The 25565-nt window shown below is 40.0% G+C and overlaps 1 protein-coding gene and 1 long non-coding RNA gene across 2 annotated transcripts in view; both read left to right on the forward strand.

Annotated features, from left to right (window-relative positions):
* LOC114874615 (UPF0489 protein C5orf22 homolog) overlaps positions 1–25565 on the forward strand; it is a 554926-nt gene that overhangs the window by 124984 nt on the left and 404377 nt on the right. The gene's annotated exons all lie outside the window — the stretch shown is intronic.
* LOC114874627 overlaps positions 1–25565 on the forward strand; it is a 144673-nt gene that overhangs the window by 95761 nt on the left and 23347 nt on the right. Inside the window, exon 2 of the long non-coding RNA XR_003789129.2 lies at positions 4319–4438. This is a non-coding gene — a long non-coding RNA (uncharacterized LOC114874627). The remainder of the gene's footprint in view (positions 1–4318; positions 4439–25565) is intronic.

A 25565-nucleotide genomic window follows, 5' to 3' on the forward strand; every position in this document is an offset into this window, starting at 1 on the left:
GCGTGTTTCAGCGAAACATCGCGGGTTTAACCTCGAGACGTTCTTCCGGGCAGCGATAAAGCACCGTTTTCTGGCGCGTACGCAATTTTATCAGACTCGCGATCGCGACAAATTCGCGACCGCTGGAGAAAACGAGTTACAGACGATACCCTCGCCACGCGTTCCGTTCGTTCACCTAGGAATCCTTTTTTTCTATTTACTTAGTCTAACATTGTTTATCGAAGCGCTGGTTCTCTCGTCTGTAGGTATACGTGATACGTATACTCAAAGAACAAAGTCTACGATTGCAGTTGCCGGGTCAGTATCTGGTTGGTAATTTATCGCTCCTGATACGTACAAATTGTGCCTGTCCATCTTGCTGCAGATGAAATATCGACGGACCCATGATTAATTGAATTTTTAGCAGGGACAGTTGTTTTGCTCGGACAGAAAAAGGTGTACGTACGGACGTATCAACCGATTGCACTACAATTTTCGTGACGAAACCGATTCGATTCAGGATTTTTCTTCTCATCCTGTTTTTCTGTATCTCTCCTGGAATAATGATTGATGGTCTTGTAATTATTTATAAGGGAGATTTCTTACGGTCAGCTGGATTTAACGAAAAACTTGTTTGTTTTTTCGATCTTTTTTATTGCTGTCAGTTCTTGCCAATTTTCTGATGGATATCAAAAAAATGAGAAGCTATAAAATTTTTTCATTTATAATTATCATATTAAATATTATTTGAATTATTCTAATAATTTGCAAACATTATCGATATGAGAAACGTCCCAGTTTCCAATGTTTCCCTGGTCAAATGCAGGCGACAACAAGTCTACCATATTGTAATAAATATAGACGAATGGTAGCTGAGATCGCGGATACATCTGCGAGCAGCAGTTTGGTCTCGTTGAAGATGCTTTGATCTATTCCTGGTAGGCGAACCACTTGGTCCACCTGCAGAATATACGAAACCGTTTCCGATTCTCCGTAGGCTAGATTTTAGACGATCGTGAATCATCGTTTGTCGTCCTAAAGCGAGGTAAAGGGAACCATAAACGCGTGACTATATTCGTTCACTCAGAGCTACTGAAATTGATAACAGGATGAGCACTATGGGCTATAAAAATGAGTTAAACGTAAATAAATATTCTGAACGATAGTGTACTCGAGAAAAGCTCTGCGTTAACAAGCGATAAAAAGTTGTCGCGTAACCGTAAAGGTGGATTTACTTGAACACGACAGTTCGTGAAGGTGAGCGGAAGTGGCCCACTTCCGAAACGGCGTGTAATTTTTTATGCAAAGCTGGTGATCGCTCGTTCCAGCTCGAAAACTGTAATTTGTAGCGGTCGTTGTTAGCTGCGCGACTGGGTGCAAGGATGCAATGATCGCAAGGTGGCCCTAGACGGGGCGATAATTACCTCGTCGGAGGCTTCCTTTTCCTCGGTTCACCGGCGTAATTCTGCACGACGAATCGCTAACGAGTCTGCCCTCTTATCTGATCGAGAAGATCAGAGAAGCGTTTGCGAGAAGAGTCGGGAATCACTTGGCAAACTGTCTTCTTCATTTTGTCTCTTCTGATAGTGATCCCTGTTGTTCTTGCTAAACGGTTAATGATTATTTCTTTCCTTGTTTGATAAAATAATTATACTGCTCTCCTCAATTCAATTGTCAAAACAAAATTCTTCACTTTTAGTTAACTTAATTCTTAATAATTAACATTTCCTTATACAACAAAAGGGAATCAACTAAAGGTATAATTTCTTCGATATTTTTCCTTCCACTCTTAAATCTGTAGGTACTGAATCAGTTACTATTATTATCCCATGATGAATCGCAATTTAATATATCCACGTTCCTTACAAGGAAGAAGCCCAAAAAAGGAAAGATTCGCTTAAAAAAGAATAAGCAGTATACTTATCGACGTTAATGACTATCACATCCTTCAGCGAATTGACTAACGACCAGAAAGACCGTATATTCCTTATTCGTCGAAGAGATTCAAGAGAAAGGTGCAAGAAGTCGAGGAGTCATGGTACTTCTTTTCTCCAATATTTTCTCTGGAAACGGTAGAAGTTACCCATTAACATTGATCGATCCTTTAATTACGTTAAAATGTCTTGTCGCTATTGCGACGTATCAGTTTCCCGTTCTGGAACCTGTTCCGTTGCAAATGATCGAGCAGGCTGTATCTTCGCTGCAGCCAAGGTCGTTTTAGAACCGCCCCTTATGACATTTTGTATGCAGCTCGCGGAACAACAATAAATCGTTAGCCAGAAAATTATTAGTTTGTAGTTAATTAGCGGGTATCAAGGCCAGACGTTGCACCTGAAATACTGCTCTCGTTTTGTCCTTTCGTACATGCTTTATCGGGGTTTCATCGTGGCCAGGATACCTACCTGGATGTTACCATCCTTTTAACCAAGTATCTAAGATGGATGAAACATGGTCCCGATTGATAAACTTGGAAGTGAATGGATCATGCGTAAATCTTTGGCTGGAAGAAAATGCATATTGGTTTATAAGTTATAAACGGAAATTGTTTTGGTATCATTAGCTGATAGGAATGGCTATGACTTGATGGCACATGCGATTAGGATTATTTATAAAGTTAGAAAGTGAAAGATAAAATATGGAAATTCTAATTTCTTTATTCTATAAGGATCTAATAACCTGATGTAATATTTTATGCGTACACGTTTCTATAAAAATTTATGCTATTTTCTAATTCATTATCCATACAGTGATAATAATAGATAGGGTCTGTTAGAAATTAAAATATCCCCTAATATCACCGGTGACATTAAATAATACATGTTCCAATGACAAAGTTAGAGAAAGTACTTGAAATAAATCTACTATAAAAGAACCAAGCGCAATGTCAGTTGTCCAACTCTTTCGCAGTAAAAAGAAGCGTGATACTAAAACGGCCAAGGATACTCACGATCCCCTTGGCTATTCTCGCATGTCACCGATGCACGGCTCTCGACAGACGCTCTAACCAGAATGGTCAACTCCAATAATAGCAATGTAAGAAGAAACAGAATGAAAGAAAAAAGGAGAGAAAAAATCACTACAATTCTCTAATGGCGTCATTAAAGTACGGTGTACAAGTACGACGGTCTCGATTAAACGGTGAATTAAGGCTAGGATCGGTACGCTCGACTGGATAACACGACACTCCTCGCTATAGTTTCTTTGATCCTGGTGTCTGTTAGCTTTCTCAATAAAGAAACTCCGTACGCCTATGTCGATCGTCGTAACCCGTTTCGTTCGTGCTCGTATTTACAGCTACGCATATAAATCCGCGACCAACTTCCACTCGCGCCTCTATTTCTGTATCGTGGAAACACTTTACGACCGCCAGCTCAATTTGTTTTCCGTTCCGCTGCCGCTGTCGGAAAGAAAGAGGATCTCACGACGTCCAGCGTTATCCATTAACACGCTGCCTGTCACGGGTCACGAACGTAACGAATTTAAATTACTTTAATAATTAAATTAATGAAGGGAGGAAGAGGACTTTGAATGCTATTAAAATTATGAATGGTTTCTTGGGGTCTCCTAGGGGACATCTTGAAAAAAAAAAAAAAAAAAAATGGAATCCAATTTTCTGTAGGAATTTAATGATCGGTGGTATAGTTAGGAATGATGACTGACAAGTTGCTAGGTAGTCGTAAGCAATGTTGTTATCGTTTATACTAATTTAAGCCTTATTAACAATTGTGAGTGGATGACGATGACAGATCGAGAGACAGGGATGTGGTGCGTGACAGTGATCGAGTCCGTGCAGGAAACACCTTTCGATAGATATCGAGTGTTAGCGAAGTCAATAGGGCAAAACATGTCCTGTCCGCAGACAGAACAATAACCGATGTGCGTCCGTCTGTTCGTTCGCTGACCGGTGCTTCCTCCAATAGGATGCCTGCTGTCAGTGCGAGCAGCAGGTGCGACCGTGACTTGCCTTCTCCCCTGTCCACGTACGATAATTACGCTTACGCGTATCTACATGACTCTACGTGCCGTTGCTCTATCCGCACGTGCTCTAGCCTCGTCTAGGTGGAACCTTACTGGCTAATCATGTATACAGGGCTCCGTGTTAATCCTTTCAGCAGGATTCATGGAAAACGACTATAGTCACCCTTAGACTGTAATTGCCTTAGTATTTTACGGAGAATGGATATAATCACCCATAATGACAAAAGGTTGATATCCAAGCACAACGATATTTAGCTAATTATATTATTACTTGATATTTTAGAATGTAAATTATATTTTCTGGTATTAATTCGATGCATTTATTAGCATTATACTAATTGTTTTTTATTTATGATTTCAGGTAAGCTTAGAAGATTATTTCAAAATGACCAAATGGACCAAATGGACCAAATGGACCCATTCAGGGTGGTTTTCATCCATTTATTTCACCAAACATAGAAGTTGATTATGAGATGCTCACGTATGTTTTTCTCTCAATTTTCTTTTACATAATGCTATTCTCTCTGCTAACAGTTTCAATATTAATATATGTTTATAACTATTTTCATTTTACCGTAATAACAATTTTTTAATATCACTGCTTCTAACGGTACTTATTCTAATTTTGAAATCAGAGAATTGAGATAATGGTGAGAGTTTTATTTACAATTTAAATCCTGATATTTCTGAGCTAGATAAAATTTTTATCGTGTTATATACAGCAGTGCGGTTTCTATAATTTTAATTATGTAAATTACGTCGTTTAAAATCACATTAAGAGTAGTACGCAGCACTTACATAAATTAGATATAAAAAAAAGCAATTAACACCCTGTAGAAAGAAGATGCGCATACATTCTCAGAATGATTTCCACGGTTTCGTTGGTATTGTTTAATGGAACGGCAGTTCATAATGAACGAAAGATAATGATTATTTTACAAATATTTGGCATGATTTATTTACGTTTAATTCAACAATTAACGAATAGATAATTAACCGAAAGACTAACGGTAAAATTAATTAATAGTATTTATTTTCCTCATTTAATATTTTGGTTAATATCTTAAAACTGACATGTAACATCATTCCTAATTAGTGCTGTTGCATGATATTTATCAACGAAATATCTACGCAGTCATTTTCATTAAATTTTAAGCTTCAAATTGATATGCCATAATTGATAAGTGGCATATCCTTCCTGCATTTGCAAAATCCTCATTAGATACGGACAACTTAATATTCACAATCTCGTAATAAAACTCGCGAAAAATCTAAGAAAATGCGTCGTTACAAGGTGGGGTAATTGATCGCGAGAAATTACCATTTACCAGCAAGTCGTTTAAACTGCTCCGCTAGTTTGAACGTTAAAAACCAAGGGGATAGTGGTACGCGCTACCATTAATCATCCGCTCGCTTAAACATTCTGCTCGACAGGTATCGTCCGACGAGAATATTCTCGTCCGAATGCCTTCACGAAAAATCGCCGGTAGATCAATTTGTATACACGCGTGTGCTCGTTTGTACCGGTACAAGTGACAAACAAACGTATCGTTGCTGGCTTTCGCGGGCTATTTATGCGCGACACAGAAATACCGAAGGCACCCTTCTACTTTGTCGGAGCTAGGAATGGATTCAAGTGTAGATCGAGTAGCGTTGTTACTATCTTAAAAGATGCTCAAACTTTTTAATAAATATTTGGTAAATATTAATATTAAAATTAATTCATATTAAATTCTGAGCCCGTAGATATTTAATTTTTTAGAAATTCATACTAAATTTTATATAGATTCGGGTTTTGAAATTGGTTTAAATTTGCGAGTAACATATTGAAGTTGATCCCATCCCTATGGGTAGCACGCGCGAGCAATCCGCTCCCAGCCCTCGTCACGCTAATTATTTTCGTCTCGATCCGCGCCTACCAGCGCAATCTCCAAGTGGTCGATTTCTTTTCCATACATCTCCTAATGAACCGTGGAATAATTTACGGGAATGATTTATAGCTGGCCTCGTTTAAGCAGTTTAGACGCTCGTGTCACGTGGCGAAATTAATACTTACCCGTCCTCTAGGGGGAACCGAATGATACTCGAAGCAGCAGAAATTATTAATTACGCGTGTGTATGTGAGCAAAGAATGACATGAAACTGAGAATCGGAGAGGAACGAGGATAGAGGGATTGAACATCTTCGTTTGGGCGTTGGGGCGGACAGAGTTATTCGCAATGGTATGCATATATCATTTATGCATGACACGCAGATACAGTTGCATACGTGCATGCGTCTGTGTGACTGCGAATGCATCCATTCCCATATGCAACTCAGGGCATACTGTCGTTCGAAAGTATTTGTTTATCGTTAAAGAAACATCAAGTGGAAGATAATTATTCATTCGTTATATTAATGTCATAATGCAAAATTAAGTTCAAAATTATGTTAATTTTCTACATGACGATCCTTATTAGGTTTCTGCATATTAAGTGGGTTGATTTCACTTAGTATAGATGGGCAAATACTTGTGTATAATATTGTATATCTTATTATGGTCACTCCTCCGTAGAGCTTGAACACTGTTTTTCCTTTCATTTTGCTCTCATTCCATATATTTCACCTTACTTTGCATATTAAGCAAGCGGATCTGCTAAACACGTTAAAACGAGCGGTTAAGTAGCCACGCGGCTAGCTAACGATTTATACTCTATGATAATAGCGTGCGAACGATTTTATCGAAAATCAATTCCCTGGATAATAAAGGTTATCACACTGCCATTAAATTAATCATCTATACTAAAACCAGTGTTAAACATTTAAAATTTGTCAGAAATTAAATTTTCGCGTATATTGAGGTTTAGTTATAAAAATACTAATGACTTTTACAAATAATGAATTGCAGTGGCAAAAGTTAACAATTGGTAATCAAATTTATAAAAGACAGATTTATTCAATTAATGTATTACAGATTTACATTTATGGCAATGATTATGATATCTGAAATACCTGTTTATAGATATTCAATAACTGTCATGAGATCGTTTAGAAAGTAACTCGCTAATTAAATTCAAGATACCTATGTAATTTTGCAATTGATTATTATAAACAGTATTTTAAAACATGTTTTCTGTATAATGATACGTACAATATCTATATTACGTACTATTTCCATAATGACACCACATTTAATTATCAATTTTTTAAAATTGAAGTATTTATGATTAATCATGTTATTTATAAATCTTTTCAAACTATAATATATATTTAATTTGTATAAATAGAATACGACAGTCAATTTCATATTGTTTTGCAGTAAACGTAAAGTATATATGTAGTATTGAGTATCTGTCTCTGTCTTTCATTTGAAAGAAAATGACTCGAACATTTTACAAATCATTAGTGTATCCTGCTCTGTTTGGGTCAGAAAAAAAATAACATACAATTACCAGTAATGATAGGAAGAAAACCCCAAGTTTCTTTAAATTGAAATTAATGAATAGCACTTTCTTTCCTGTCATTGGGAGAACTTTGGACTAATGGCTAAGGTGATTCCACCCCAATGATTAATTTCAAAAGTATTCGTGTTTAAAACTGTATCTTCACTGAAAAAACTTGGGCACCGCTCTGTTTTAATATTTATTAGAATTTTATGAATTTTTGGAAGGGGTTCGTCATCGCGAGAGGACTCCTCGAACAAAATGATTCCGGTTCGGATTTACGCGTGGTTTGCGCGGAAACACGCGTCCCTTATCTTCTTTAATTCATTAATCCGCCGCGGCCACTCCATTACGAACTCCCGCAAAGCCTCCATTAGTGCGTATATTCACGTCAGTCTTTACACCGCATTTACAAGTCACGACACGCGGGGTTAACGTTATGCAACGACCCAGCTGCTATCTACTTGAATACGTATATGTCGGTGCGCGTACCGCACTAATTCTCACACTAATTCTCGCACTAATTTACCCATGATCCGGATACGCATTCGCATGCATCAAACCGTACACTACGCATTCACCAACACGTTCGAATACAATACGTGTGCGTACGTATGCGTCGATGTACGTGGATCGTATGTGGAGAAGATGATTTGGATCTGGCTATGAGGTTGATGATTTAGTAGAACAAATATAAATTCTAAGTCTTAGGTACATTGATGAAATGTTGCATATTAGGGTTCCACAGGGAAAATGACGATATAGGGGTTGCAAATTTTAATTTTAACGATAGTAAAAAGAAACATCAAAAATATGTATAATTCAGTTAGTACATTATGCAGAGAGCAATTTCTCCAAATCTTCCACATGAACCACACAATGACCATTAGTCAACTGACGTTTCCCTCCAAGCAATCCTTGATGTCTCTCGAGCGACCTGGAACTGCGCAAAACCTCGACCATCAACATTCATAAATTTGTTCCTTAATTTATCAACGGGGCAGCTCGGAGCGTCCAAGTCGCAGAGAAATTATTCATCGATGGTCTCACCCTCTATACCGCGGTTTCGCGTGTCATTTTCTATGCATGCGAACCCGTGTATTCGTTGCTGGGTAACTAGCAAACTAAAATCTGATTCAGACCATGGCCACGACACTCTCAAACTCTGGGTGAAGTTAAAATTGTCGAAACGAATGAGGACATTCAGGCTGACGAGAATGCTACGCGAGAATGCACGAAAAATGAAATAAAATGAAATACAAGGGATGAAGAAGTAAAAAATGGTTCATATTGCGCAGAAATTTTAATGTAAACATCTCTGTTTCGAGTAATTTTTATGTTTTCCATAAATAAATAAATAAATTATCTCAGAGGGTTCTTAATAAATTTCAATAAAATATCGTCAATCAAATAACATTCATCGAGGCGATTACCAACGATGGATCCGTTCAATTTCCGGTTTCCTTCTTGGTGACGTCCGGCGATGCCCGAAATTGCATTCCCCTCGAAGACGTTGTCGAACGGACTCGCGTCCACGCCGGGGTGTACAATTTCCGTTCCACTTCCGGAAATGGACCCATTGTCCAACGTAATCGGAACACAACAATATCGTGTATAATGCGTATCTCTGTGAGCTAATGTGCGTACAGGTATACTGTTCCGTCATTGAGATATTGAATTATTATGAAAATAATAGAAAATAATAGATTTTAGCATCAAAGCGTTAAACTTTTTCTATTATAATATTTCTTAGCAGTCAAGGTGTTAAAGTTATTTATAATTCCACAATTAGCAATTCATAGAGCAAACAGCTTCCGGTCAAACAGCATCGAAAAGCAAACACAATACCCGGTTCCATCATTATCACAATATTCTCGAGGAGACAGGAAAGAGGTGTTCGCTAAGAAAGCGTATCTTGTTCGAAGCTCGTACGACATTAGCTCGCGGATGTAACGAGCTGTTAAACAGCGAGTTCTTTATTCTCACGGGAGCGACACACGAGGAATGCGAGGTTTTTTTCTCCATGGTAGACAAAGGACCGCCGACGTTGGCCAGCCTCGAAGTTTGCATAATTTATTCTCATAAACTCGGAAGCTTGCTCGTGTGGCCTTTTAAACGAAATAAAGACATCGCCGGTGTCTTTTCAGCCACGACCGTATGCACACGTTTCGTGTTCGCTCGCGTACGCGCATAAAGCTGCACGAGCATTGCCGCGTGCCATTTATTAGCAATTGTAATGAAACGCCTGTTGCAACGATAATTTAGAGTTTCTCTCGCAACACCGCTAGCCATTAACCTCTGCAGAGGTACTTGGGAAAAATGGAATTTTAAATAAAAAAATAATAGTTCAATTTTTTCAAATTTTATTCTATTATTCTACGACAACTCTTATACTGGTCTGATGGTAGTGAAAGGGTTAAAATTATTTATTTTTCAAAATAAGGGTTGAACATTGCTCGCGCCCTTATTTTTAAAAGTACGTTCTTAAAAAAGGTGCAATAGGAAATTGATTTTTTTCAAGAATACTCCTTTAAAGAGGTCGTTTTTCTCCATTTCGCGAACTCTTCCGGCCGATGGTGTTTACAGGCCACGGCGCCAAAGCAACGCGAGTTGGGACCGTCTAATGGCAGTGCAAATAGTTTCTATTGAATCAGCGGATCTCGTCCGGTCCGGCCATCTTGCTTAGAATTTCCTGCGTGCTTTCCTGTGTATCTCGCACGCTCGAAGGCGCCTCGAAAGCGCAAATTTCCTGCCCGCCTATTTGCCGTCCCATTAAAGCCAATGAAGGCGCGTCCTCTTATATTTTGCCATGAAACTGTCTGACTATCTTCTGGCTAACTCGCGTGTCCATCTGCGATGACCCAAGGAGCAAAGACCTTTGCATACGAAAGATTTCGTGATTGCTTAGTGACTAAGGTACAATTATTCTTCTGATAATAATACCTTCTTCGACGCGTTACCCCTTTCATTAATTCTTTTGATAATTAGATAGATATTTGCACAATTTATGTGCTTTCATTTTACGATCCATAAGAGCCCAATTATTTTTTTACGAGACTTTCAATATCACAAATAACAGGTTTATTACAAAGATGTTAAATTTGTTACTTCGTATTTTCGTATACTCGATATTTCATCCTGCTACAGTTTCCGGTAATTAATGTAGCGATAAAAAAATACACTGTCGCTAATTATCGGTTCACTTTTGCAACGCACAGGCTGTCTTAATTTAGAGCCTGAAATGAAAATATTCGACAATCATCTACCTGCTCAATTAATTAATTCTTTATGAGTTCCGCAGACAGGAGATGAGCAACATTGATTACCGGTTCAGTTTGCTGGAAAACTGGAACCGATATTAATTTACAGGTTTGCAAAAAGGAAATATAAAATCGCGAAATGAAGCATCTTATACTCGACGCAATTTCATGTTGTCGCGTAAGTAATCTTGAAAAAGCCGTGAAAGTGATCGAAGCAGAACGATACGAAATTCTTTGATGCATAATAAGTTAATTAAGATCGTGATAAGTGTCATCCGTGTTAATATCGTCAATGGTGAATCACACAACGAGATGCAGGGTAATTGTAACTTATCTGAAACTTTCCTTTTTTTGTGTATATTATTTACTTCGTTATAGGACAATGACGATTCATTATTTGGGCGGGACAAAATCATCGGGGTTCCATGAAATACCTGGATGGGTCGTTCTTAATTCGTAATTATTTCCGTGACGATAAGGAAATCAGGTATAATTTGAAAAGATGCCACGCCTTCGTATGCACTTTGACTACTCCGTTGATCGTACGGTAGCGTTAATAACGCGCCTCCGTGAAATATAATAATTACCGTATTATAATTTAACCGCGACGCGAGTGAATGCCGCTTGTCCTCTTACTTCCGCAATCTCCTCTCAACCGTTCTTTTTATCTTTGACGTATACCGACGTCAATTTTGCAATTTTGAACGGTATCTGATATTTGCTTTAACACGTTCGCTGCCGCAGTGGAAATAATTGTGTGTAGTATGGTATACTTTAAACAAAATTATACGGTCCAATGACCAATTTGTTCTCTAATGTCCATCATGCATTTCTTGTAGTTTTATGCACTAATTATTAGGAGTCCATACTGTTTCTCTTCATCAATCTCAGTTTTCTAGAAATTTTATTTTAAAAAAGAATTGACATTTCTTGCATTTAAATAAATTTCTAATACTTATTATAATTAAACACTCTCTCACTTAAGAAGTGATGTACCACTGATTAAAATAAAATCATTCAAAGCAGTGAAAAAATAGAAACTTCAAAGTTCAATTTGCACGTTATTACAATAATTTAGAAGAAACTTTAAGAAAATTATGAAATTTAGAAGTTGAATCATTTTTCAGTAGTATTCAATAAATTTATCCAGTAGTACATACTTAAATACATCAGACCCGCTGAACGGTAACGGTTTTTTATTTATTTAACGTTCGCCAGGTTAATAATATCGTTCCAGGGAGATTCGAGTCCAGTTAGCATATCATTAGCGTCTGTTCAGCGACCTTCGAAGCGGGACTGAGAGGTCCACTGTGAAGCAGGCCCCCATGACACATCCGGTCGTGTCTTTGGTCTCCCTGCTGTCAAAGCTATCTCCCTTCTGTCTCCCGATTAGTGTATCGTGCGAGCAATAAATTGCCACGAACACGCGGTCAGTCTGCACCAGGATGCACATTGCACCGTTCGCGTATCGCCATTATGCGTGAGCGTGTATACCCGCAAGTAGTTTACGCTTGCATACGTAGAACTGCGTGAAATGTAAACAACCACGGACGCCGGGCATCGTCGATAATTGGCGTAATCACCTGTAAACAGCTAGTTTATCCTGTCATTATGGATTTACCTGGGAGCAGATGGCTAATGAATAGCGCGAGCTATACACCGACTGACCATTTTTTTTTCTACCTCTTCATCGCGATTCATTTGCGCCCAGGTGATCCAGTATATTGCCATTGGTCAGCCAGAATTTATTAATATCGGTTTGAATCGATTGCATCGCGTTGGTTGCATCACGTCCACGAATGGCGGAGTTGCTTCTTGTCCGAGATCCTTTGATCCTTTTTGTACCCTTTCGTTTGGTATCTTCGAAATCCTGTTACCTACATGATGAATGACTTCCGTTCGGATCCGAAACGATTTTGTCCGCGGATTTGTTTCGATTCGTGGAGATTGATTGAAGTTCGAATGATTTTGTCATATTTCTCAGAAATTCAAATATCAAATGAATTTGTTGTTAATTATAATTGAACTAAAAGGAAGGTACGATGTATTATCCTATATTCGTGTTTGAATTTTGGATACAATAACCCTGCCAGCTCTATTGAACCGTGAAAGGTACAGCTTCCTGAGCGAAGGTTTAACAGAAATCGGAATGACACGTTGGCTCGAGAGGCAGAGTTTTAATCGGAAGTTCCATGTGAAACCGTAGATTTCGGAGAGGGGCCGCCCTTTTAAGATGATCGTAGGTAACCTCAGCTGAGGTCCACGAGGCCTGTTAGGTAACTTACATGGGGGAAAGAGAGGCTGCCCTCCGGTTTCATTGCGCCACTGCGCCTGATTCGAAACCTGCGCAAGATTAAATTTAATCGAAATTGCCGGCTTGAATTTCTTTCGCAGACCACACGGGTGTAATGTAATCTCATACTTCGGTCGAATCTTTCTCGCTTCTTCCACATCGACTCTAACATCTTCCCATTCTTGCTCTATATTCGTTCGCCTTTTACCTCGTTTCATCCCCTTTGCCTTCTCTCGAACTCAACTTCTCAGTGAATTGTGCTTTTCATCTAATCGAATTTTCATTCAAAGTCGTCCTAAAAAAAAGTCATTGTTAAAAGATAAATTAACCCCTTTCGAAAGTTCAATATACCTTCTCAATTTATAATTTACAATCATAATAAAATTCATTTAAACCTCTAATTATCCTTTACCAACAGTGGTACGATAAAAGTCGTTCAACTTCATCTTCAATAAAAATATCACACGTAAAACAAAGTAATTGATCGCGAGACAGATTCACCCCTTCTCAAAAGTTCAATGTACTCTATATAATTCAGAGCAATGAACGAATTCATTATTCCCTGGTTATTCGAACTTCTAATTATCCTTTTCCAACAGCACAGAGCACAGTCATTTATTGATTCGGCCACTAGAAACGTCCCGGGGAGCGAACTAAATCATACCAGCGTATTCATATCGCAAACACCGACAAGTGCTTTCGTCGGAGCCTGTGCATTAATCCAGCTTCACGTAATTATTGATTGCATAGTAGCATACGGGGGTCCAATAAATGTTGCCGACTCTCACAGACACACATACACACACCAGAGATTGCCAACTGGTACACAGACGAGTATATTTATACCTGAGTCTCATCCCAGTGCTCTGCTAGTCTATTGTTGTACAACGGATGTAGAAACGAAGCTGTCTGGTAGCCAGAGTTGATTGGTCGTATCAGACTTTTGCAATGTAATGAAACATCCTAAAGAAAGAGAAGGGTGAAAAATTTTCTTTCGATCAGTGGTAAGAGGTTTTGGAATTTTTGTAAATGGGAACAAATAATAATTGAAATGATGCAAGATCTATTCAGTATTAAAATAGGAATGAAATAACTAAAACAAGTCAGTGGATTAAAAAATCTGAACATGTATCGGAGGAACTGGTATCCAAGCTGAAAGGTAACAGGGTGCGCTTCCATCAGCAGGCAAGCCGGGTCCGTGCACGCGATTAAGTCGACGTCACGTTGAAGTATCAAAGTGGAATTCTGCGTTCCGACAACTGGAAATTCGATCACACCTTGCCGTGAGTATGGCAAGCAGAGCAAAAGGGAGCCTGAGTTTGTTGGACATTCTTCTGGCGAACGGATTCTTCAAAGTCGGACGTTTAACGGCCCTTCGGCCTGTAACAGTCTATATTAAGAACTTACGCAAGATCGCACGATAATGCGGGGCGATGAGGTGCGAGCAACGGTTACTCGCGTTAATGTCAGCTTCGCGAATCGTTTCATTCGCGGCGACAAAGATTTCCGCGTTGTTGAACCGGTTACCAATCAGTTCGGAAGTTCTTGTACACTGTCACCGGTCACTTTCACCGCTTCTTCTTGGAAAAATCTATTACCTCTGAATCCAAGGATCGTATATTTTGGAGAATTTCATAGTGTCTTCATTTGCTTCTTCATTTCAAACTATTCGATTTTATTTTCTTTATATTTCAATAAATGTTTCACTCTCAATTGCAATTGCAATCACATCAGGTACCCTTTTGCCACTGTTTTCATAGAAGGAAAGAAAAGAGAGGAACATTGAATTGTTTCTTTCGTTGAAATAATTTTTCCATAACTCACAGTCGTATTTCAGTAAATGTCTTACTTAAAACGCGATTGTACACCCAATCGCAATTACCATCACAACATCCGTTTCAGCTCTCACCGTTTCCCACAAAAGAAAAGTAAAAAGATGGATGTAAATCTCGAGCAGCGCGTTGCACGGAAAGAGAGTTTCGATTTAGAAGTTCGTCCCGGACGATGAATCCTCCGAAGGCTAGGAGGACGAAGCTCTTGAAATCCGAATGGAACCGCGAGCGGGGATCTATATTGAGGATCTACAGCGGGTTGCATAACAATGCCGGGCAATGTTACCTTCATGCATAAGTATCTATGCAAACCCAATAGCGATCCTGAAGAGGCAGGACGCGCAGCGAGATAATATTTTCATATGAATACAAATGGCCCCTCGCTGCATCCTTCATCGTTCCACGACCGTCTACCAGTCTGTCTCTCTTTTTTCCACGCCGCACGTATCCACAGGGTCGCGCAAATGCTTTTTGTCGTAACGGCTGCCTCGACTATTTCCTTCGCCAAGAAGTTGCGGAATCGTTTTACTTTCTACCCGGTCCGCGTTAAAAGGAAGTCTCTGTCGCGAGAATATAATGCTCGCTTCGTTTCAGCGTTTAACGCGAAACTGGTCCCTCGGTAAATCTTCAAACGTTCCCGCCTTCGTTTTACTTATTTACCTTCATTTTCCGACCGATGAGCAAGATTTTTCAAGATTGCTCTATCAATTCGTTCCTGGTTACAATATAAATTAATTTTCGCTTAATTAACTCCGCGTATAGTGTAGCCAGTTGGAAATCGATCGCGATAAGATTGCCGTACGGACGCGACAACCGCTTTATATCAACGCGGCAACACCATAAATCATATTCGTTCGCGGATAACAGTTTGCATAACAGGGCAGCACTTATTTTTTTCCGGATCGATCTGGTAGGCGCCCGCGAGCGAGCTCGATAAGTGTGCAATAAATTGTCCTCGCCCTTTTGTTCGTACGCATTATGCCGCGACCAGGTACCGTAATTATCTCGCTGTCAATTATTTGCATCAGCGACGATGTGGAAATTCTAATGATCGCCGGGGCTGGTTTTGTCCTTTGGCGACTGTCTTGTGAAACCCGCGATGCAGATTAATGTTTCCGTCTCGTGGCCATTTCTAACACGCCCTCGTCAGACGTTAATAATTACCGTCTGTCAATTAGCGGGACCGCGTCTCGTTGAGACTTGTTTATCGCGCGGAACGAGGATGCGTGAACGGTCGAAGAATTTTGCTGTAACGTTCGAAATGAATGAAAATCAAAATAACTATGTAGAGTTCCTTTACACTGGAGAATTCTAAGAACTCATCAACGCCATTAGCGAAACGTTGGCGAGTCAGCAACGTTTATCGAAAAGCTTGAAAGCGGTCCGTTCTGTGTGGGAAAGGTCACGGCTGTGGTAGTTTTTAGCAGCGGCATGGTATCGGTACGTGCCGGAAGCGGCATGGGCCGAGGCGAAAATTTTCATTCGAACTTCTGCGGTCTCTGCTGGATAACAGTAATGAAGGTGGAAAGGGGCAAGAGTTGGAGGAGAGCTTCTTCGTGTCGGTCGTACGAGAGGGTACCAGCCGGCAATGCGAGGATTTCCGAGAAACGGCAGGAAACGATGCTCGGAGAAGGAACGAGTAAATAAATATTCTCAGGCACGTATAACGAGATGTAAACGAAGGCCGAAGTAAAGGGTACGAAGTAAATCTGACCGGGCGAATTACAAGGCGAATATCACGGTCCGGCTTGGCTGCGTGTTTAGAGAGCTTCGAGTCTGTGGTTCCGGCTGAATAAGCAGATTTTGCTGCGACCAGAATCCTTCGAATGTTTCTTTCTTTCTGTTTTTTACCTCTTGTTAGGGAAATTTCGTTGACACGGCTACGTCTGGTTAACATTCTACTGTTCTCCAACTCAGTAACGCAGTTCCTTCGTTTGAATTAAATCTTGTAATCGATCTCTCGGGACAGGATTCTAAAGAAAGGGTTGTACCGATCGTGAGAATGCGAAGTGTATAAGGAACGAAATTTTATTCGCTCGGGTGCTGGTAGGGACGAGGTAATAGCCATTAACGGGAGACTCCCTGTTCTTTTCCTTCTTCCTCGACGACTACGACGTCGATTTCTTGCCGCTGTTGGATTAACTAGAAAACATTTAACGCTATGGCTAATTGCTCGCAAGTATTCCGTTCACAGTGCACCGTGGACGTTTAATCGATTCGAGGGAATCGCACGTTCGTTCGCGAGCCTTTTAGCTCCGTTCTCGTAACGCCGGTAAATTGAATTTAATCGATCTCCAATCGATTCGGCGAATTGTGACACCAGATTTAGTGAAAGTTCGAACTGTTTCTGCGAATTGAATTTTTTTATGGATGATTTCTTGTTAATTGATTGGTAGAGGAAAGGTGTCTGATGTGTATTAGTTAGATATCTAAATTGTACTTCTTCAGTTTCTTTATTTATTATTGAATATAATTAACAATATTGACTTACAAGATTAATACCAAATGTTTTCAAATATTCTCAAGCTTATTACACGATAAAAGATTGAAATTTTTACAAAATTATTATTGAAACGAATCTTATAATGCATCTTGTTTAGCCAATAAAATAACGTTAAATTGCTTCCTTGTAAAGATTATTATTCTAAGGTGAAGAATCTCGTCCTCGCAAGAAGGAAAAATAAACCGGAGAACCCGTGGAGTCTCGTAATTAAAAAGTTCTCCAGGAATGCTCTTTTTATTATCGAAAATACAGTTAAATTCCTGCCGTAACCTCTTGTCCAATATCCGCGGCTAATATCGCCTTTAATAATGTAACTTCCGGCTTTGTGCAGTGGAAGGACAGGCACGAAGGTCCTGTAAACACGTCCTTAAATGCGGTACACAGCACTGTTACTAATATTGACGGATAAAGAGAATACGAGGGGTAAAAGAAGCGCTCTTCCCAAGAGCAACTCCAGGAAAGCCGAAGTAATAAGAGCGGCCTAAACTCTGTGAATCCTTTTATTAATCCGCGTGGCGGGATTGGATTTAAAGCCTCCGACGACCCCCGTTTCATCCCTCCTTCTCATCCCTTCGCGTCGAAGGAATCCACGAGTTGAGGTGTACGCACTTGGTCACGTTATCGAAGCTTTTCAAAAAATGTAAACCAAAAATTTCAACTTCTTAAACTCAATTTTATTTTCTTCTCATTTTTATTATAATATATGATAAAGGAAACGAGATAAGCTTATACTATTACTGCAGAATGTTGGTGGTTTAGGTTTTTGTTATTAAATATAACAAGATGGAGATATAATTTCGTTAATATATTCTGCATGTATATGATTTCAAAATGGATAAGTTTATTATTTTTTTTAACAGACTGGCCGGACAAGTTCTTATCAGTTCTACGTAGAATCTAATAGAACGAGTCTCCATTCCTATATTTCCATACGGTAAATGATTTCAAAGTTAATTTCACTTATAATGTAAATGAGGGTTATCTTTCTTCGCTTTTATGTAGCTGATAAGAGATTACCTTAATATCTGCAATTAATTACCAGTTTTATTTGAAACTGACAGCAGCTATCGATGTAAATTCAATGCTCGAACAGGAACAGAATATTAATTCTTAATATTTGATGAGAGATCAAAGGGTGCAGAGAAGTTCTTCAACGTTCAGCACATATTTCGCTCGAACGCACGGTTCTTTCGATAAAATGGAATGAAAGAAGATCGAACGATAATGCAAGAGATTTCTTGTTCAAAAGAGCACAGAACCCATTTATCATTTCTTTGATCTCCAGGGCGATGACTTACGCTGACAAAGGGACACGATATTCTGTACATCTCTTCAAGATCTTGAGAGATGCATCGTAACTGTGGTTTAAATGGGGTGCATGATTGCTACAGGAAGCTACTTGTGGCACGGTAGCTCAATTTGAAGCATCGTTTTTAATTAATTCTTAAAATTCTATGGTAGGAAGTGTATGGTATTTAATGTTTCAATTAACAATTCAAATTTTAGAAAATAGTCTACTTCAAATTTTAGTTTAGAAATTGATATCGTAAAAGTTATTAAATTTTCAATTACCCGTGTGCTTTCAAAACTATCACGAATTAAGTATCGATCATTTATAATTGAATTTATACCGATATTAGATCGTTCGATTTTAAGATCGATGAACTATGCGAGCGTAAGAGCAGATGGTTAAGCATTTATGATTAATGGATATTTATCCCGAAGTGTAAGAAGTTGCAGTGATTGATTAGTTTAGGTAATGATGCGTGACAGAATAGAAAGTTCATTAAGAAGAAATTCATTGAAATTTAGTGAAAAATTAATTATTATTAAAACTATTGTAATTGTTTTACTATTTATAATCGCGATTCGTATGCCTTAATTAAATTTTGGAAGATAATTGACAATGACCGTTCAGAAAATATCAAAAAACACCCTAAATCAATTTTACATCTCAGATCAGTATCTTGTACAAGCTGTAAAATAAAAGAAGCATCAGACGGTCTGCTCAGTGACCCATAATAAGGGAGGAAAGACTAGTCCAACCACGACATCATGACTCATCGTGGAATCTTCTCTCTGGAGGAACGATAAACGACTATGTCCTCGCCCTCTGCCAAACTTCCCCGGGACGAGCAAGTTCCCTGCATTCTTATTGCACCTCCTTCTTCCGCTTCTACTCGCACAAAAACCATACGGTCTGGCGAGCATGTCTGGTGGGCAGCGAGTAGGCGCCAGGGTCCACCCCTTTCCGCAGCCTCGACCGGTGTAGTTCTTGGCCCGTTTCACCCCCTTCTCTTTCTCCGTGGTCGTTAGAGCGAAAACGTTCTCCATTAACGCCTCTTCTTTCTTTTTTCCTCCTTTTGTCAGTTGGCAGACGCGGCCGCGCCAAAGCGATATTAAAAACTGCCGCGCGCGCTCGCTGCAATAAAGCTAACTGCTTCGCGCGCGTTTGGCTTCCTCTCCGATCACTGACTACAGATACAAAAACACTGGACATACCTTTGTTACTCCAACGCTGATATGCCAACGCTAATCTCGAGATCTTACGTCTCGATATTACGGGGAGCTGATTTTCTCCCCCTTTTTGCTTCGCCTCGATTCCTTCCGTCAATTCTTTTCCTATCGTTTTGATTTTGAAATAGAAATTTTTTTAAACTTAAGACTAAGTACTAAGCGTGATATCTTATGATGACATCAGGTCATTAGAAAAGTGTTAGGGTGGTTTTTCTTAAATTCTAACATGCAATTGTAAGTCTATCCCCCAATATCTTCAATATTTCTTATCTTTTCTTGAAAAAGGAGCATTCGTGTTCGAGGACAGTCAGTTCTGTTCTCGAACAATTTATTAGCGTGGTCTGAAGCCGTGCACGCAGCCAAAGATCATTTCTTCTCCCTCTTTCATATAAAACCAAAGGGAGAGGAAAGGCGCTAGGAGAAATTGTCTTTCTCTCGTCTGGTTGGTATACGACGGAAGGATCTGTCGAAGAATGAGATAAGAAAAAGTATGGAGGTGGAGGCTACTTTCAGGTGACGGAAGAACCGCGTCGCGAACAGTGGTGGATATAGAGTGACGGAAAGCAAGGAAGAACTCTATTGCTTGGCTGCACTGAGGGAGAAAGATGGTTGGGGTAGCAGAGTGTGCGTGTCGAGCTTTGATATCTAACGTGGCACAAAGAGTTGTCGCTTCGTGCGTAATGTAATTGCGTGGATAGGTACGTAGCTATCTTCCACCTGCAGCTAAGGGATCAGGTTCAATATATACAGTAGTGAGCAAGGAAAATGGCGATATTAGAGTTAGATGCTCCATTACTCGCCTTTTTGAATAAATCTCTCCACATATAGAAATAAAAATAATTCTCAAAATTCTAATTTAGAAAAAATTAATATATTTGTATCTGAGAAATGATTAAATGAATTGCCATAAAAGAATAAATTCCATGGAATATGAATATTTTATAGCACTTTTTGATTAATCAATATTAATTTTAATAGAGTTATAGCTGTTACACGTTTTTTGATTAAATCAGCTATTTCATCTACTTTCAATTCCATCAGAAACTGCAACTCAACGTTCCCGGAAAGTGTCGTTCTATCTGTTAATTTACATCAGCAATATTAATATGGTTGATTCTATCTTTTATACTTTGTCAAAGTTGTGTTATATCAAATTGTATTTTGATACATAGCAGTACTTTAATTTATTAATGGTGGAATAGAAATCCTTCGAAATTTCTTATTTTGAATTAGAGAAATTATTAAGGAACTTTTATGGAAAAGAAAAATTGGTAACTTAAAATTTGCAAAAATACCAAAATTTTCATCCCTTATTTTATTCCACACCAAGCTGCTTCAAAAACCCAAATTCATGGCAATTTTTCATTTCAACGAATAAGAAAATCACCGATCTCCTCTATACTCACGGGAGGTTGTCAGTCACGAAATAATTTCAAATAATTTCGCTTCGACACCGGGCAGGAGGTTTACGTACAGGCGTATTCACGGGGAGCCGATTCGAGCCCCGTGTATTTAAATACACCGGCAAAGATGAAAATGTATTTAGACGACAGGCGATTCTGAAAGGAAAATAATTTGACATATTTTAAAAGTTGGAATACCGCTCGAACTTCTAAAGCCGCCCTCAGCTTCTTCGCTCCCGGGGCTCAGCCGAGGGTGGCAGGGTGACGAGGTCGCGGCAGGGGGTGCTACAACTCGAGCACGATGGTGCCAAGTAATTTTAAAACGATTTTTACCCAAGGAAGTTTGCATTAATTGAAGGCTTACCGAAAACCCGCTTCCCTTTTGTCCAGATCATGTAATGATCACCTTTGTTACCGGCTTCTGTTAATTCCGTGTTCCAGAAGTTGAGAACTGAGGGAGACTAATTTAAAGCTTCGTCGGAAGTAGCTTTAACTGCGGTATAGACTCGTTATTTTAACATGATTATGAATTGAATCTTTTTTTTTTATATGACAAAGGAAAATATGTTGAAAGTTTATATTAAAATTTGTTTTAAAATTCATTCAGTAGAGTTCCATAATTTCTTTTGTAGCTATCAATTTAAAAATAGAGGTATTTCAGTTTCCTGCCAATAAATATGTTAAAAAGGAAAAAGAAATTAAAAATAATATACATTTAAATTTTCTGCTTTATTGCAATGTAATCGATACATCTAGTGTCATAGTTATCACAAGTCTCTAATGATTACAGAGTAATATTAAAATATTTTGTTAACGAATACACCCTTCCATCCCTCAAAAATTGAAAGGAATCAATCTAAGCAGTGATCACCCCTTAAAATCCAAGTCAGCTCGCATAAACCTTACAAATCGAATTAACTCGTTCTTTAAAGAAGAAGGAATTATCCTTCCTCGGTTCCATTCATTCTATTCCCCTTCGTCAAGCAGCAGGGTTAGACTCTGGTTGAATGCAGCAGCGTTTCAACGAGACAAACGTCCGTCTAACCAGCCAGCCAAAACACATCGGACTCCGGGATGTCTGAAAGGCGTCGTGCGATCGAAGAGAAAGAAAAGAAAAAAACAAAGAAAAGGAGTGGTGGGGAAAGGAAAATAGAAGAAGAATTTCATCGACGCGGCGGTACCGGAGCAACAGCCGCGTTTAGAGGAAGAAGGAGCTGTCGAGAAACAGCAAGGGTTGGAGGGAGAGAGGTTGGTACGCGGTTACCGTGGCTTTATCCTCATTCCGGCAGGGGCGTAAAAATAACGAACGAACTGTCTAGGTGAGCGCTTTCGCGGGTGCGGCCCGGGGGCTATGGGAATCGGTTGTGCAGCCGAACCACCCTCCGCGTCCTCCTACGACTCGGCTCACCCCCCCTGGAAGCCGTGTACGCGGCCCGGCATGAATATTGCCAATTTACGGGTGGAGGAACGTACGGTTCTCACCTAACCTCCTCGCTTCGTTCTCCGTTCGAAGCTACGTTAGCGGGGTAGCTCTTCTCTCGTCCCCATCGCAGCCCGGCCAGCTTCGCCCCAGCCTCCTCTCCTTTTGCACCCCCTTTTTCTCGTTTCGTGCCTTTCCCTGCATTCTCTCTTTCTCCTGGCGAGAAAAGAGCGAACGAGCGAGACCACGAGATCCGAGAGATGAAACGAGGCGAGACGAGACGAGTCGAGTCGAGTCGGGACGGGTTCGGGACGAGACGAGACGAAACGAGACGAGTCGAGGTGGAGAAGGAGAAGGAAGAGACGCGAACGAGCGAGCGAGCGAGCGAACGCTTGACGCGATATTGGAAAATGGCGTCGATGTGTGCGCGGAGAGTAGTAGGTGGAGGGTGGTGGTTCTCCCCCAAACGTTCTTTCCATCCTTCTTTCTCTCTTTTTACGCGTCTCGTACCTTCCAATCCACCCCCCCTGTGCCGCGGGAGAGTGGGGAAAAATAAAATAAATTGCTCAACATATCCAATAAGGTGGCAGAGCCGTTGCCCGGGCGACGCCGACTCACTACTCTCCTCTATGCTTTCCAGAGAACCGAGAGATGTTCTTTCCCTCCCCCACATACCCTCACCCCTTTTACCGTCCACCCGCTCTCTACTCTTTACCCTCTTTCTTTTTCTTTCCACCACCGTTTCCCGACTTTCACCCTACACCCTGTCTGTTTCTTCTTCGCTCTCTTCTGTTCTTTTCTTCCTCGATTGTTCTTCTTCCTCCGTTGGAGGAGCTATAATTCGCCTCGCAGTTCGACGACGTGTCACACACGAACGGAAGTGGAAAGAGAAACGGATCATAGCCGTGTGTCTCTTTTCTTCGCGGTCGATTGTTTTTCTGTTCGTTTTCTCTTCTTCTTCTTCCACCATCTCCTTCTACTTCTCCTCGCTTCAGCTTCTCTTGTTTGCCCTGCCTCGGAGCTTCTCCTGTGACGTCGTCTCTCTCTTCTTCCTTCACTTCCGTTTCTCTATTCGTTTTCTTTTTTCTTTTTTTTTTCGGCGTCACCGCATAATACGGGCACGATAGCGAGCTATTGGATCGCTGGGACCTCCCTGTCGATATTACCATACATATAGGGCGGCCTGTTACAACCCTCCCTTTTCTTCCTGCATCGAGATTCGCCCCGAGATTTATCTGGCTTACGTGCATGTACAGGTGGCTGCCTCCGCCTCGAACGATTTCTTCCAGCTCGCCCTTTGTGTATAATCGATGCGTTTCGAGCCTTCAAGCGGACCAGCTATCGGGAAATCGTTAACCAGCCAAAGCTTTTTGGCTCGAGAGCACGATTGCGCTCGGAACTGCTCCCTTTTTTCCACGACTCTTCCTACATTTTCTTTCGTTTTCCATTGTGTATGGCTTGTACGATCTTGGCGAAGATGCGTTGGAAGTTTCAACTTGGCTTTCTCAGGCTTTGAGAATTATTTTCGAGGTGTAGAAGTTAAAGAAATTATTATCTTGAAGGAAATTTAAAAATCTTAGCAAGCACATTTTCCATTTCCTCGGAGAAAAATAATACTGTCGATCAAGAACAAACGAAAAGATAAAGGATTCTAAAGAAAAGTAAAAAAGATAAGAGGAGTAACTGTGATGAAAAGCGAAGGTCCACGCTTCAAGGAGCGAAAAAAATAAGACTTCTTCGGTCTAACGAGGTGCACGCCTATCTGGCTCGAATCACCTTCTCATTTCGAGGTAATTAAAAACAATGAATACAAGTCGTGCTAACGGTGGAAATAATTACGCATGGCACGGTACACAAACTGCAACGACGACACGATCATAATTCTCCCTCGTTCGCCGATACTCAGACAACTTAACGATCTTGTCGTTTCTTCGACATCCTATCATTTGCTTCGTCTGCCAGTTAATTATCAATCAAGCTATCTGTCACGGAAGGTTCCTCGCGAAATTGTTGTCGGATGTAATGCGAAATCGCGATGCCACGAGAAAGAGAAGTCTACTCTCGACGATCACTAGCGACCTGCGGCGCGTTAATTACTTAACCGCGTTAATTAAGATATGCAACAAAGAAATAATTAAGCTAGAAATCACACAGTGTGGTCTCAACAGTCTGAAACTCTAATTATTATTAAAAACAAAGATAGTCAATTTGAACAATTTTTAATTTCCAAAGAATAATATTGTTGATTCGAAGACCGATAGAAAAAAAAAGTTTTCTGAAATTTGATGATCGAGGAATTAAACGGAGGCAAAAGTGGTTGCAAGACGGGGAAGTCGAAGGTCGATTTGAAAATTTCCATGAAATTTCTCGACGGTAGCATGGATAACGTAACGATAATGCATGCTCGTATGCTGATAGACACGTGGGTGACGGAGGGGTGGTGGAAGCGCCTCGGACCGGGTGCACGAGTTGAGAGATATCTCTCATTATGCATTCCTTTCAGGCGGCCGTCATTATTTTACATATTGCAGGACGAGGCGTACTGACTGCCTTTGCCAATTTTTCCAACCGTGCAAAAAGGAACGGCCGGCAATTTGGCGGCGGCATGTGCGCGCACCCGTGTGTGCTCCTAACAACATCGTTGGAATTCAAGCGTTTCGTTGCGAATTACACTGTGATCGCGCTTCTTCTTGCAATTTAAACTCTTAGGAAATTGTCGCTTAAGTTGTCATAAATTCGTAACCACGACTTTGATAAAAACTTTTCCTTGGTAGGATTGAAAATCTGACAACGGCAGGATAAAATTATAATAAGTCAAATGAAATAGTTAATAATTATGAACATATTTATAAGGTTTTAAAGTCGACGATATGCTATTCAATGCACCTTTCGAAAAATGTGCAAGTGCAGGAAACAGCATGAACTTACATCGCTCGAACACCTGTGCAAATAACACTT

The sequence above is a fragment of the Osmia bicornis genome, chromosome 5 (genome assembly GCF_907164935.1).
Source record: "Osmia bicornis bicornis chromosome 5, iOsmBic2.1, whole genome shotgun sequence".
Taxonomy (NCBI): domain Eukaryota; kingdom Metazoa; phylum Arthropoda; class Insecta; order Hymenoptera; family Megachilidae; genus Osmia; species Osmia bicornis.